The sequence below is a fragment of the Propithecus coquereli genome, unplaced genomic scaffold (genome assembly GCF_000956105.1).
Source record: "Propithecus coquereli isolate 6110/MARCELLA unplaced genomic scaffold, Pcoq_1.0 Scaffold92, whole genome shotgun sequence".
Taxonomy (NCBI): Eukaryota; Metazoa; Chordata; class Mammalia; order Primates; family Indriidae; genus Propithecus; species Propithecus coquereli.
Genome location: NW_012155507.1, coordinates 791,323 through 801,402, shown reverse-complemented (window position 1 = coordinate 801,402; position 10,080 = coordinate 791,323).

The window sequence follows — 10,080 nt, the reverse complement described above, 5'->3', positions numbered from 1 at the left end:
CTTTATTTTCCCAGGTGGTTGGCCAAAATGATTTCATCACCAGGTAATTCAGGTACAGAAAGAGTAACCCCAAGCCACTCAGAAAGGTAAATTGGGGTTCCGAATCCAAAACAGTTGAGCCAAAGCTCAGCCATGGCTCAGGACGGCTGTTCAGAAAACAGAGAAGCTTCTCCACTGTCTGAACCGCAGGGCTGCCTGAAGCAACCGAGTGTGATACTCCCAGGGCCGCATCACAGAGCCCAGGGGAGTCACAAAGGGGTTCTGAGGGTGGGGGAGGGGACAATAGGAAGAGGGTGTGGCACAGCCCCTTCCCCACCAGCCCAGCATATCCCTCTCCCCCTCCTGGGCCTTCTGGGTCCCTCTGCCCTCCCCTGCCATCCCATTTTCCAACTCCACCCCTTCTTCATATCATATATTTGCCTCAGTGAAACGTTTTCTTTGTTTCTTTGTAATCCAGATATTGCCTGCATCTCCTGTTACTGTGTGGAGCGCTTGACCTGGACCTTGGAAGTCGGAAATACCGCCTGGAAGTTCTGCTTGAACCAGACAGTTACGCTCTCAGGATCACACATGTCCTCCAATCCTTGTTATCTACAGAGTGCTTTTGCCTTACACTAACCCGGATATAAAACCTAAAGTTCTTTCACACTTGTTTAGTTTTACAAACGTTGAATAATAATTTTTTTGTTTTAAAGTCAACCTTTACTGTTTTCAATCAGAGGGGCTGACTCAGATAATTAACCCTGGTGATCAACGGGGTGACAGATGTCACAGCCAGATCGCTCTCACATCTGAGACTCAAATAATTAAAAGTAATAATCCACAAAAATAAAATTAGTATAAAGTAAATGTATATAATTTAAATTTCAACCAATCTTGGGGGTAAATTTATAGTACTTATTTTTCCGAAATTAGTGAAGCTTAAACTGTCCAAAGACTTTTGGGACATGTTCCTTACACACACCCATCCTTTGACAAGTCAATCCAGTGTTTTCAAATCCGGGAATCAATCACTTCCTCCTTTATGTCAACCTTTCATTCATGCTGTCCTCCACACTTTTTCTAACCCTACCTAAAATACAGATAATCCCAGCCCTCGACATCAATTTCATCGCATGTATGTGACTCCCCAAGCAAGGCACAGGTCACAGTGTACTAAGCTATTGACTCCTTCACCCCTTCGTGGCAAGGTGGGACCTAGGAGTGTCAAAGCCTTAAGATTCTCAAGGCAGAATCTAGTGTTGAGCGGCCTCACCTGATCTTCCTACAAGCCATGTACATGTGATCTTTTCCTGAGGATGCCTTGGTACCAAAAAAGAAAGCTCAAAAAGATCTGCTCTATATAATCACCCCTGCGAATGTCCGAATACCAACTACCTGTCATACTTTATTCAGGCTCTTCTTGTCAGGTTTAAATAATCCCAATATGCTCCCCACCCCTTTTCCTACGCCTTCTTTCCTAAACTCTTTATCACCATGACAGCTGTCCTCTGAACTCTGCTAACTTCTCAAGTCTTTCCTAAACTGTGCAGCCTTTTATTGGCCAACACTGTGACTTGGTCTCCTTCGAAGGGGCAAGACAGCCTTCAAGCCTGGCAGGATCTCCTTTCAGTTGAGTGGGAGCAGGTAACCTGCCTCGAGGATAAAATCTGCCAGGAGGTGCCACTTCCTCCTCTCTTCAATATGCATCCTCAGTCAAGTTTTCATATAATAAATATTTACTTCTGGAAACCAGGAGATACAAACATCTGTAAGTTGGGGGCTCTGCCCTTGATCTCATAATGTGGTTTTAGCATTAAATCCTATAGAGTGCAAGAGCCACACAAATGCAGAGGCGGAGTTTCCCTACCCCCAGTGTTTGCAATTGCCAAGCATCTGCAACTGATCTCTGGACCAAATCAGATACTGTGGTCATAACTGCTCAGACACATCCTGCTCCTTACCAAAGCACCCTGAGTGTCTGCCATCCTCAGTTTTCTGATACGAATTAATGATTCTTTGATAAGATGGTCAAAGAACAGCTTTTCTCTTTTAAAATGGCATTCCTTGGATAGATATCCTTGTAAGCAAATAATTATCCCAGGATTCCCAACTGAATTCCCAACATTTAGCTGTATGGGACTAGCTTAGGTCATAAGAACACCCCAGAAATAATCACTGGCAACCAGAGAATACGGTTGACCTAACCTATGTCAGGCAACTCAAAGTGTGATATGTGGATCAGTGCCTGTTCACACATTTTTATTACCATCTGCGACAAGATAAGCATAGAAATTGAGAATGTTAGAAATTTTTATTGTAATTTAACAGGGTAATTGAATCTAATGATAAAAAATTGAGGTTCCTATTTTGTACGTCTTTGTTTTGTGGGTCAGTTTTTCAGTGATTCATTGTTGTTGTATTTTACACAAGTATCCCTACACAGTGGATGGGGGTGAGCTCCTTCACCGCAGACAGTTTGAGAAACTGAAGTTTAATGTACATGCTCCACTGTGAGGCTTGATGTGATGGTTAATTTTATGTGTTAACTTGACTGGGTCATGGGTGCCCAGATATTTGGCTAAACATTATTTCTGAGTGTCTGTAAAAGTGTTTCCCAGTGGGACTAGCATTTGAATCAGTGGACTTGGTAAAGCAGATGGCCCTCCCCAATGTGGGTGGGCACCAGTAAATCCCTTGAGGACCTGAGCAGAACAAAAGATGAAGGGAAGAAGGAAGAAGTCACTCCTTTTTCCTGCCTCTTTAGCTGGAACACCAGTGTTCTCCTGTCCTCAGACTGAGACCGACACCATGGACTCCCCTGGTTCTCAGGCCTTCAGATTTGAACTGAACTACACACCAGCTTTCCTGGGTGTCCAGCTTGCAGATGGCAGGTCAGGGACTTCTTAACCTTCATGATTATGTGAGCTGATTCTTCCTAATAAATCTCAAGATACACACACACACACATACACACATGTATGTATCTTATTTACATACATATATATAAATGTGTGTGTGTGTGTGTGTGTGTATAAATATCTATCTTATTGGTTCTGTTTCTCTGGTGAGCACTGCCTAGCAGCGGGGGTGAGTCAGCACCCTGGCCGGATGAGCATCTGTCTCTGCTTCCCACCGTGAGTCGTGGCCTGAAATCCTCACTGAAGCACACTTGCCTTGCCTTTGACTTCCTTACCCTAACTTGCCTTGCATTCTTTTCTTTCCTTTCCCTTCCTTCCCTTCCCTTCCCTTTCCTTCCTCTAATTCCACATCATTTGCACCTATAGGAACCAAAGGCCTCACTTTAGGGCTGCAGTCCCAGAAGTTCCCAGAGCATTGGTTCCACAAGAGAAGCATCTGGAGCTTCGGTCCACACTGGCACATTACAGGCCCCATCTTGACCAAACATGTCTGAGCCAGCTGACAAGGCATCACCTTTCTCCAGGCTCTGAGTTCACCTGAACCTGCTCTTTAAAGCCTGGAGACGTAGGCGGCTGCGGCCATGGCAGTTTAGTACAGTTTGGGAAATCTCTGGACAGAGTCAGGCGCCAAGCATTTGATAGCTCTCCTCGTTTCTCTGCCTGGTGAACTCCTACTCAACCTTCAGGTACCACCACAAATGTTCCCTTCTCCAGCCCACTTCTCCCCAGGAGAGCTGTTTTAGTTTTCTCCTCTAGTTTTCACCACCCTTTACTTTTACTCTATCAGAACATATCTGAATTGAAGGAGAAGAACTTATTGAAAATTTAATGTCTAGCAATAAGTCATCGGGAAATTAATTTATGTCATTCATTGCTTTTGTTCATTCACTGGGAAAAAACAGAGCTATCTGGAGCCCCACCCCTTTGCGGGTAATCCGATCTTCTTCCCACGGTCAGTAAGGGTTCTCCAGGCCGTTAAGGAGAAATAAACAATTCTTTCTGTTTCTGGTCGGGGAGAGGAAGTTGAGTGGGCCTGGAGGGGGCTCTGGTGTGGGAACGACCTGCCCGGAAGCCAAGTTCTATGCAGCACCCCGTGTTTAGAGACCAGTGGAGGCAGGGCCAGATTATCCCAGAGGGGAGGAGAATGGGGACTTGCACTGCAAGGTGGGAGGGTGATGTTTCCAGGTACAGACATTTGTGTTTAGTGAGTGTGTGGCACGCAGCGCAGAGTGCTGAACACGCTGTTTCCTGGAAGAAGCCCGCGGCAAGTCACCCATGCACTGGCACCATTGGGGACATCTTAGCATGCAGGACCTGGGTTGGTGTGGGGATGCTGCACACGGTGCTGGGAAGGCCAGGCCTGCATCTCGTGGTCACCAGGAGCAACGGCTGCCATGGTGACTAGAAACTGCAGAGTTTTCCAGACTGCTGAGTCCCGGAGGGGGGGCTTTGACAAACCCAGGGGAGAGGAGAATGCGAGGCCACGACCACACAGGACTTCTGGTCAGTCTTGCTTAGGAGGGTCCACAAGGATTTAATTTTCTTTTAATAAAAACAAGTCATGCCCATGGCGAAAATTGACACAGCACAAGAGAGTAAACAGGAAAAGAGAGTCTCCTCCTCCCTCAGTCCCTGGCTTCTCTTTGCAGAGGTAACACCATTACTGGGGCTTCGTTTATGTCCAGATGCATGACATGTGCGATTACAAAGCTGCCTAACCACATGCGTGCACATGCATGCACACAAACATACGCAGAGACACACACACAGAGACTGACAGAGACACACACAATCATACACAGAGACACACACAGACACACACAGACACACCCATGCAGGAGTATGCTGCGTTGTCCTTTGCCTTTCACCATCTACTGTGAAGATCATTCTATGTCAGCTCACCCAGCACCACCCCATCCTTTCCAATGGCAGAAAGGACCCCATTTCTGGTCCCCCGTCAATGGGATTAATTTGATTTAGACACCCTCAGAAATGTTACATTAATTGCACCCAAGAGTCATGGTATAATTTCATTCCTATATTTACACAGGCACTCATATTTATATATATTTATATATACTACTTCCCATATTACTAAGGTTTGTATCTGCATCTTTCTTTAGGACGCAAGCCCCCCAAAAGCAAGGTCTGAGATGATGACAGGTTAGTAGTCACCAAGCGTTAGGCACAGGGGTGGGGTGTGAAACTCTAAAGGGACAGTGTCAGGAAGCTCTTCTGGGGCTATGGAACGGTTCTGTATCTTGGTCATGGCGGTTAAACAAGCCTAGACATGTGATAAAATTACAGAGAACTACACACACACGCACACACAAAGGAGAACATGTCAATCCTGGTGAAATCTGAACATGTCTGCGGGTTGCACCCGTGCAATTTCCCGGGTTTAATATTGTAACGTAGTTCTGGGAGATGTTATTGGGGGAAGCTGGGTGAGGAGTACCTGGGACCTTGCTGTACCGTATTTGCAACTCCCTGCGAATCTATAGCTATTTAATATTTCGAGACAGAAAGTTAAAACAGCAACAAGGTTGGAGGCTCCTCCATCCTGAAATTCCATTCCCAGCCTCTAGTACAAGGCCTGGCACGGAGAGGTGCTCAATAAATGTAAGCTAAAGAAACAAAGAGTCTTTCCTTTCTGGGCCTCAGTTTCCCTATCTGTGCAATGACGCCACTGGACTAAATGACCCCCAGCGGCCTTTCCAGTCTCGCATTCTGTTCTGTTCGGGCAGTGCACATGCCTGCCTGTGCAGCCAGTCAGCTGACCCGCTCCCAGCCTTGACCTCCCCACAGACTCTCCCTGCCCTCCGTCCCACACTGTGGGCCGATACCCCATACCTTCCCAGCAGAATATAAGCCGTGGGACAAAATTAGTAGCCTAATTAAAATGGAAGATATAGCACTTTTTGAACAATAATCTTTCCAAACACCTCTACCATGAGCAGCAGTGGAGTTTGCGTGTCAGCTGGGCCTGGTTTGTTCCACGGGGAGGAAGCACACGGCTAAGTGACAGAGTAGAGCAATAGTTCGTCCGGTCTCAGCTGCCTTTCCATGGTCTGTGTGTGCCAAGCCCTGTGTATACCAATTCCCTAGGATTTATTAGTAGAAGAGACCCTGGATTACAGTGGACAATGCTGCTGCTCCACCCACAGCCCCTTCCTCCATTTCCCCACCTGTAACTTCCGGGGACCGCTGGCCTCGGCTGTTGGAGTAGCTTCACCCTGAGCTCAGAATGCTGGGAGTACCTGGGGGTTTCCATTCGTCTCCTCTCCCAGTGGGTGTCGGGAGCATGAGAGCCCAGCTCCCTTGCCTCAGCTTGGGACATCTGATACACAGCTCACGCTCCAGACTCCCCCCTGTGGGATCGGGCCGAAGCCGCCATCGTAGGACTTCTGTCTGCGGCTGCCCCTTGCTTGGCTTCCCCCTTCCCTCTCCATTCCCCTCCCCTTACCAACGTCCCCTGGGAGCTTCATAAGTGACTTGTGTACAAAGTCACACTTCAGCATTTGCTTCTGCGAAACCCGTATCAGCAATGCTATCCCCAACAGATTCTAGCCATCGAGATTTACCTAAATGCCACTTCTAAAGTTAGGGGCGAGTGTCACCATGGAGGGCTCTCCCTCCTGGACTGAGGCTTGGTGAAGTTCCCCAAGGAGGCAGCCGAGGAAGGTGGTTAGAGGATGAGCTGAGAACCAGGGTCGGCTAAAGGAGGAGGAAGAAATGGGGCGTCTACCAAAACGTAACACCAGCTACAAAGTAAACAAGCTACAAACAAATCAAGACCCAGCAAGAGGTCTAGAAGCCTCTGCAGGTGCTGGGAAGAGGAGTTGCGGTTTTCCTCTCCTGGCCAGTCGGCCTCTGTGGAGTGCGAGGTTGGCCTGTCTGCCTCTGCCCCCACGTACCGCTCTGTCTTCTTCCACGGCCCACTGCCTCTCCAGCTCCAGGCATCGGGGCTCTCCCCAGACCGCATTACTTAAATAGCATTATTGAGGTCTGATCGCATACGATAAACTACAAATACTTTGAATTTTTTCAAATTTGATGTTTGACATATGTACATGCCCATGAAATCATCACTAAAATCACCACTACAGAGAGTGAACACATCCATCCCCCCCAAATGTTTGCTCACTGACTTCGAATTTTGAGTCATTGTCAGAGAGACACAACGACACAGGGATGGCAACAGTAAGTCCTGGGGCAGGGTGCTGGGGGCATCTTGATCTCACTGTTCCTGAAGCTGGCTTTGCTGGCTTCCTAGCTACCAGCTCCCCTTGGGTACGTGGAAGCACTGACCTGGCTTTCCAACTTCTTCATCAATTCCATGAACAGCCCCCCACCCATCCCAATAGTCTTTCAGTGTTGCTTAAGCTACACAGAGCTGGTCTCTGTTGCTAGTGACCTAACACCTCAACCGACAGATGGTGGAGGGGGAGGTGGTTGGAAACAGGTCACTGGCTAGAGAATTCTCAGCAGGGACCACCCAGGGTCTTCACATCCATTAAGATGCGGTGCCCAGGGTTCAGCTCCTCTGTGGGCCATTTACAACTCTCAGCAGGGGGCTGCCCAGGACCAGGACCAGAGCCCCAGCTCAGCTCTCCCACTGACCTCTCTCACATGGGAGCTCACAGGTCCCAGGCTGCCACCACCCCTGCCTGCTGATGTAACAATAACAGTGAGGCAACCACTCAATAATGGTTGAGGCAGAGCAGAGAGGAGGGCGGCGGTGCAAGCTGTCCGGTTGGCAGTGCCTGAATTTTGAATCCTACTCCTGTCACTTTTAGTTGCATGTACTCAGGCCTCTCCTCCTTCATGTGTAAAATATAGCTGCACCTACCTCGCAGGTTGTGCTGGGGTCGATGAGATGATGCACACAGAGCGCATGTTAGGTCTGCGCCTAACTGTTTTAAGGGTACTTGGGATTTCCTAAACCACGCATGGTATGATGCGCAGACACAGGAGTGATTGTCTGGAAGGAAGAAGTCTGTTATACATACTGACCGCTAGAAGCAGGCGACACAGCACGCCGGGCAGGGCCACGTGGGGACATGCCAGGGTTGGGTCAAGAGGCAGAGAGGAGCAAGGGGAAGTGGTGAGGCAGGGTGAGCAGATTTAGGATTGGCTAGTTTGAATAATTGGCTCTGGGACAGAGGGGCTGTCCCTAGTTGTCTGGTACCTGGCCCTGGGCTGATTAGGTCTAGGAGTTAGTGGCCTGGAGTATAAGGGTCTGATAAAGGATGTGGACTGGCTGGTTTGTGTATGAAAGTCACATCCACAGGCGGGCAAATTGTTCACTATCTCTAAGAATTGGCCACTGCTAGGGGAAGTCCCCCCAGGGTCAGCAAGGCCCCAGACATCAAAGCATGAAAATACAGAAAAAAAAAGACATGGCCAATACACTGAGGAACACATTTTCATTCCACTGGCCATGCGCCATATGCCCACAGACATTATCTTGTGCATCCTGACACAGCCCTGTGAAATTGTTTTGATCATCTTTTTCACACTTGAAGAAATTGTGGGTCAGGGAGATCAAGCCATTGACCCAGAGTTACAAATCCAGGAAGTGGCAGAGCTGGAGTGTGAAGCTGTCTGACCTCCCAGCCTGTGTTCCTACGCTCTGGGCTGTACCACACATAGGCCCTTGCTTGAGTCCTCTGGCCTGGGTGGGCACTCACAGGCCTCATTTTTGTCAACACATAGGTCTCAGCTTTGTCCTCGGTTTTCATCAGGCCTTGCCATTTAAAGTGGCTTTGAAAGAAAATGTTGGAAAAATTCTTATAGACATTGGCCTAGGCAAAGAATTTATGAAGAAGACTCCAAAGGCAATCACAGCAACAACAGAAATGAATAAATGGGACCTAATCAAATTAAAAAAATTCTGCACAGCCAAGGATACTATCACGGGAGCAAACAGATGAGCTACAGAATGGGAGAAAATATTCACATGCTACACATCTGATAAAGGGCGATAACTAGAATCTATATAGAACTCAGGAAAATCAGCAAGAAAAAAATCAAAAAACCCTATCAAAAAGTGGGCAAAGGACATGAACAGAAACTTTTCAAAAAAAGACACAATAATGGGCAACAAACATATGAAAAAATGCTCAACATCTCTAATCATCAGGGAAATGCAAATCAAAACCACAATGAAATATCACTTATCTCCAGTGAGAATGGCCTTTATTAAAAAGTCCCAGGCCGGGCGTGGTGGCTCACACCTGTAATCTTAGCACTCTGGGAGGCCGAGGTGGGTGGATCGCTCAAGGTTAGGAGTTCGAGACCAGCTGGAGCAAGAGTGAGACCCTGTCTCTACTCAAAAATAGAAAGAAATGATCTGGACAACTAAAAATATATATATAGAAAAAATCAGCCGGGCATGGTGGCTCATGCCTGTAGTCCCAGCTACTTGGGAGGCTGAGGCAGAAGGATCGATCACTTGAGCCCAGGAGTTTGAGGTTGCTGTGAGCTAGGCTGACGCCACGGCACACACTCTAGCCCGGGCAACAGAGTGAGACTCTGTCTCAAAAAAAAAAAAAAAAAGTCCCAAAACAATAAATGTTAGCGTGGATGTGGAGAGATAGGAACACTCATACACTGCTGGTGGGACTGCAAATTAGTACAACCTCTGTGGAAAGCAATATGGAGATACCTCAAAGGGATACAAGTAGAACTACTATTGGATCCAGCAATCCCATTACTAGGCATCTACCCAAAAGAACAAAAGACATTCTGTAAAAAAGACATCTGTACTCGAATATTTATAGCGACACAATTCACAGTTGCAAAGATGTGGAAACAACCCAAGTGCCCATCAATACATGAGTGGATTAATAAAATGTGGTATATGTATACCGTGAAGTTCTACTCAGCCACAAAATCCATGGTGATCCAGCACCTCTTGTATTATCCTGGATAGAGCTGGAGCCCATTCTACTAAGTGAAGTATCACAAGAATGGAAAAACAAGCACCACATGTACTCACCATCAAATTGGTATTAACTGATCAACACTTAAGTGCACATATAGTAATAACATTCATCAGGTGGGAGGAGCAAAGAGGGGATGGGTATATTCATACCTAATGCGTGCGGTGTGCACCATCTGGGGGATGGACATGCTTGAAGCTCTGATGCAGATGAGGCAAAGGCAATATATGTAA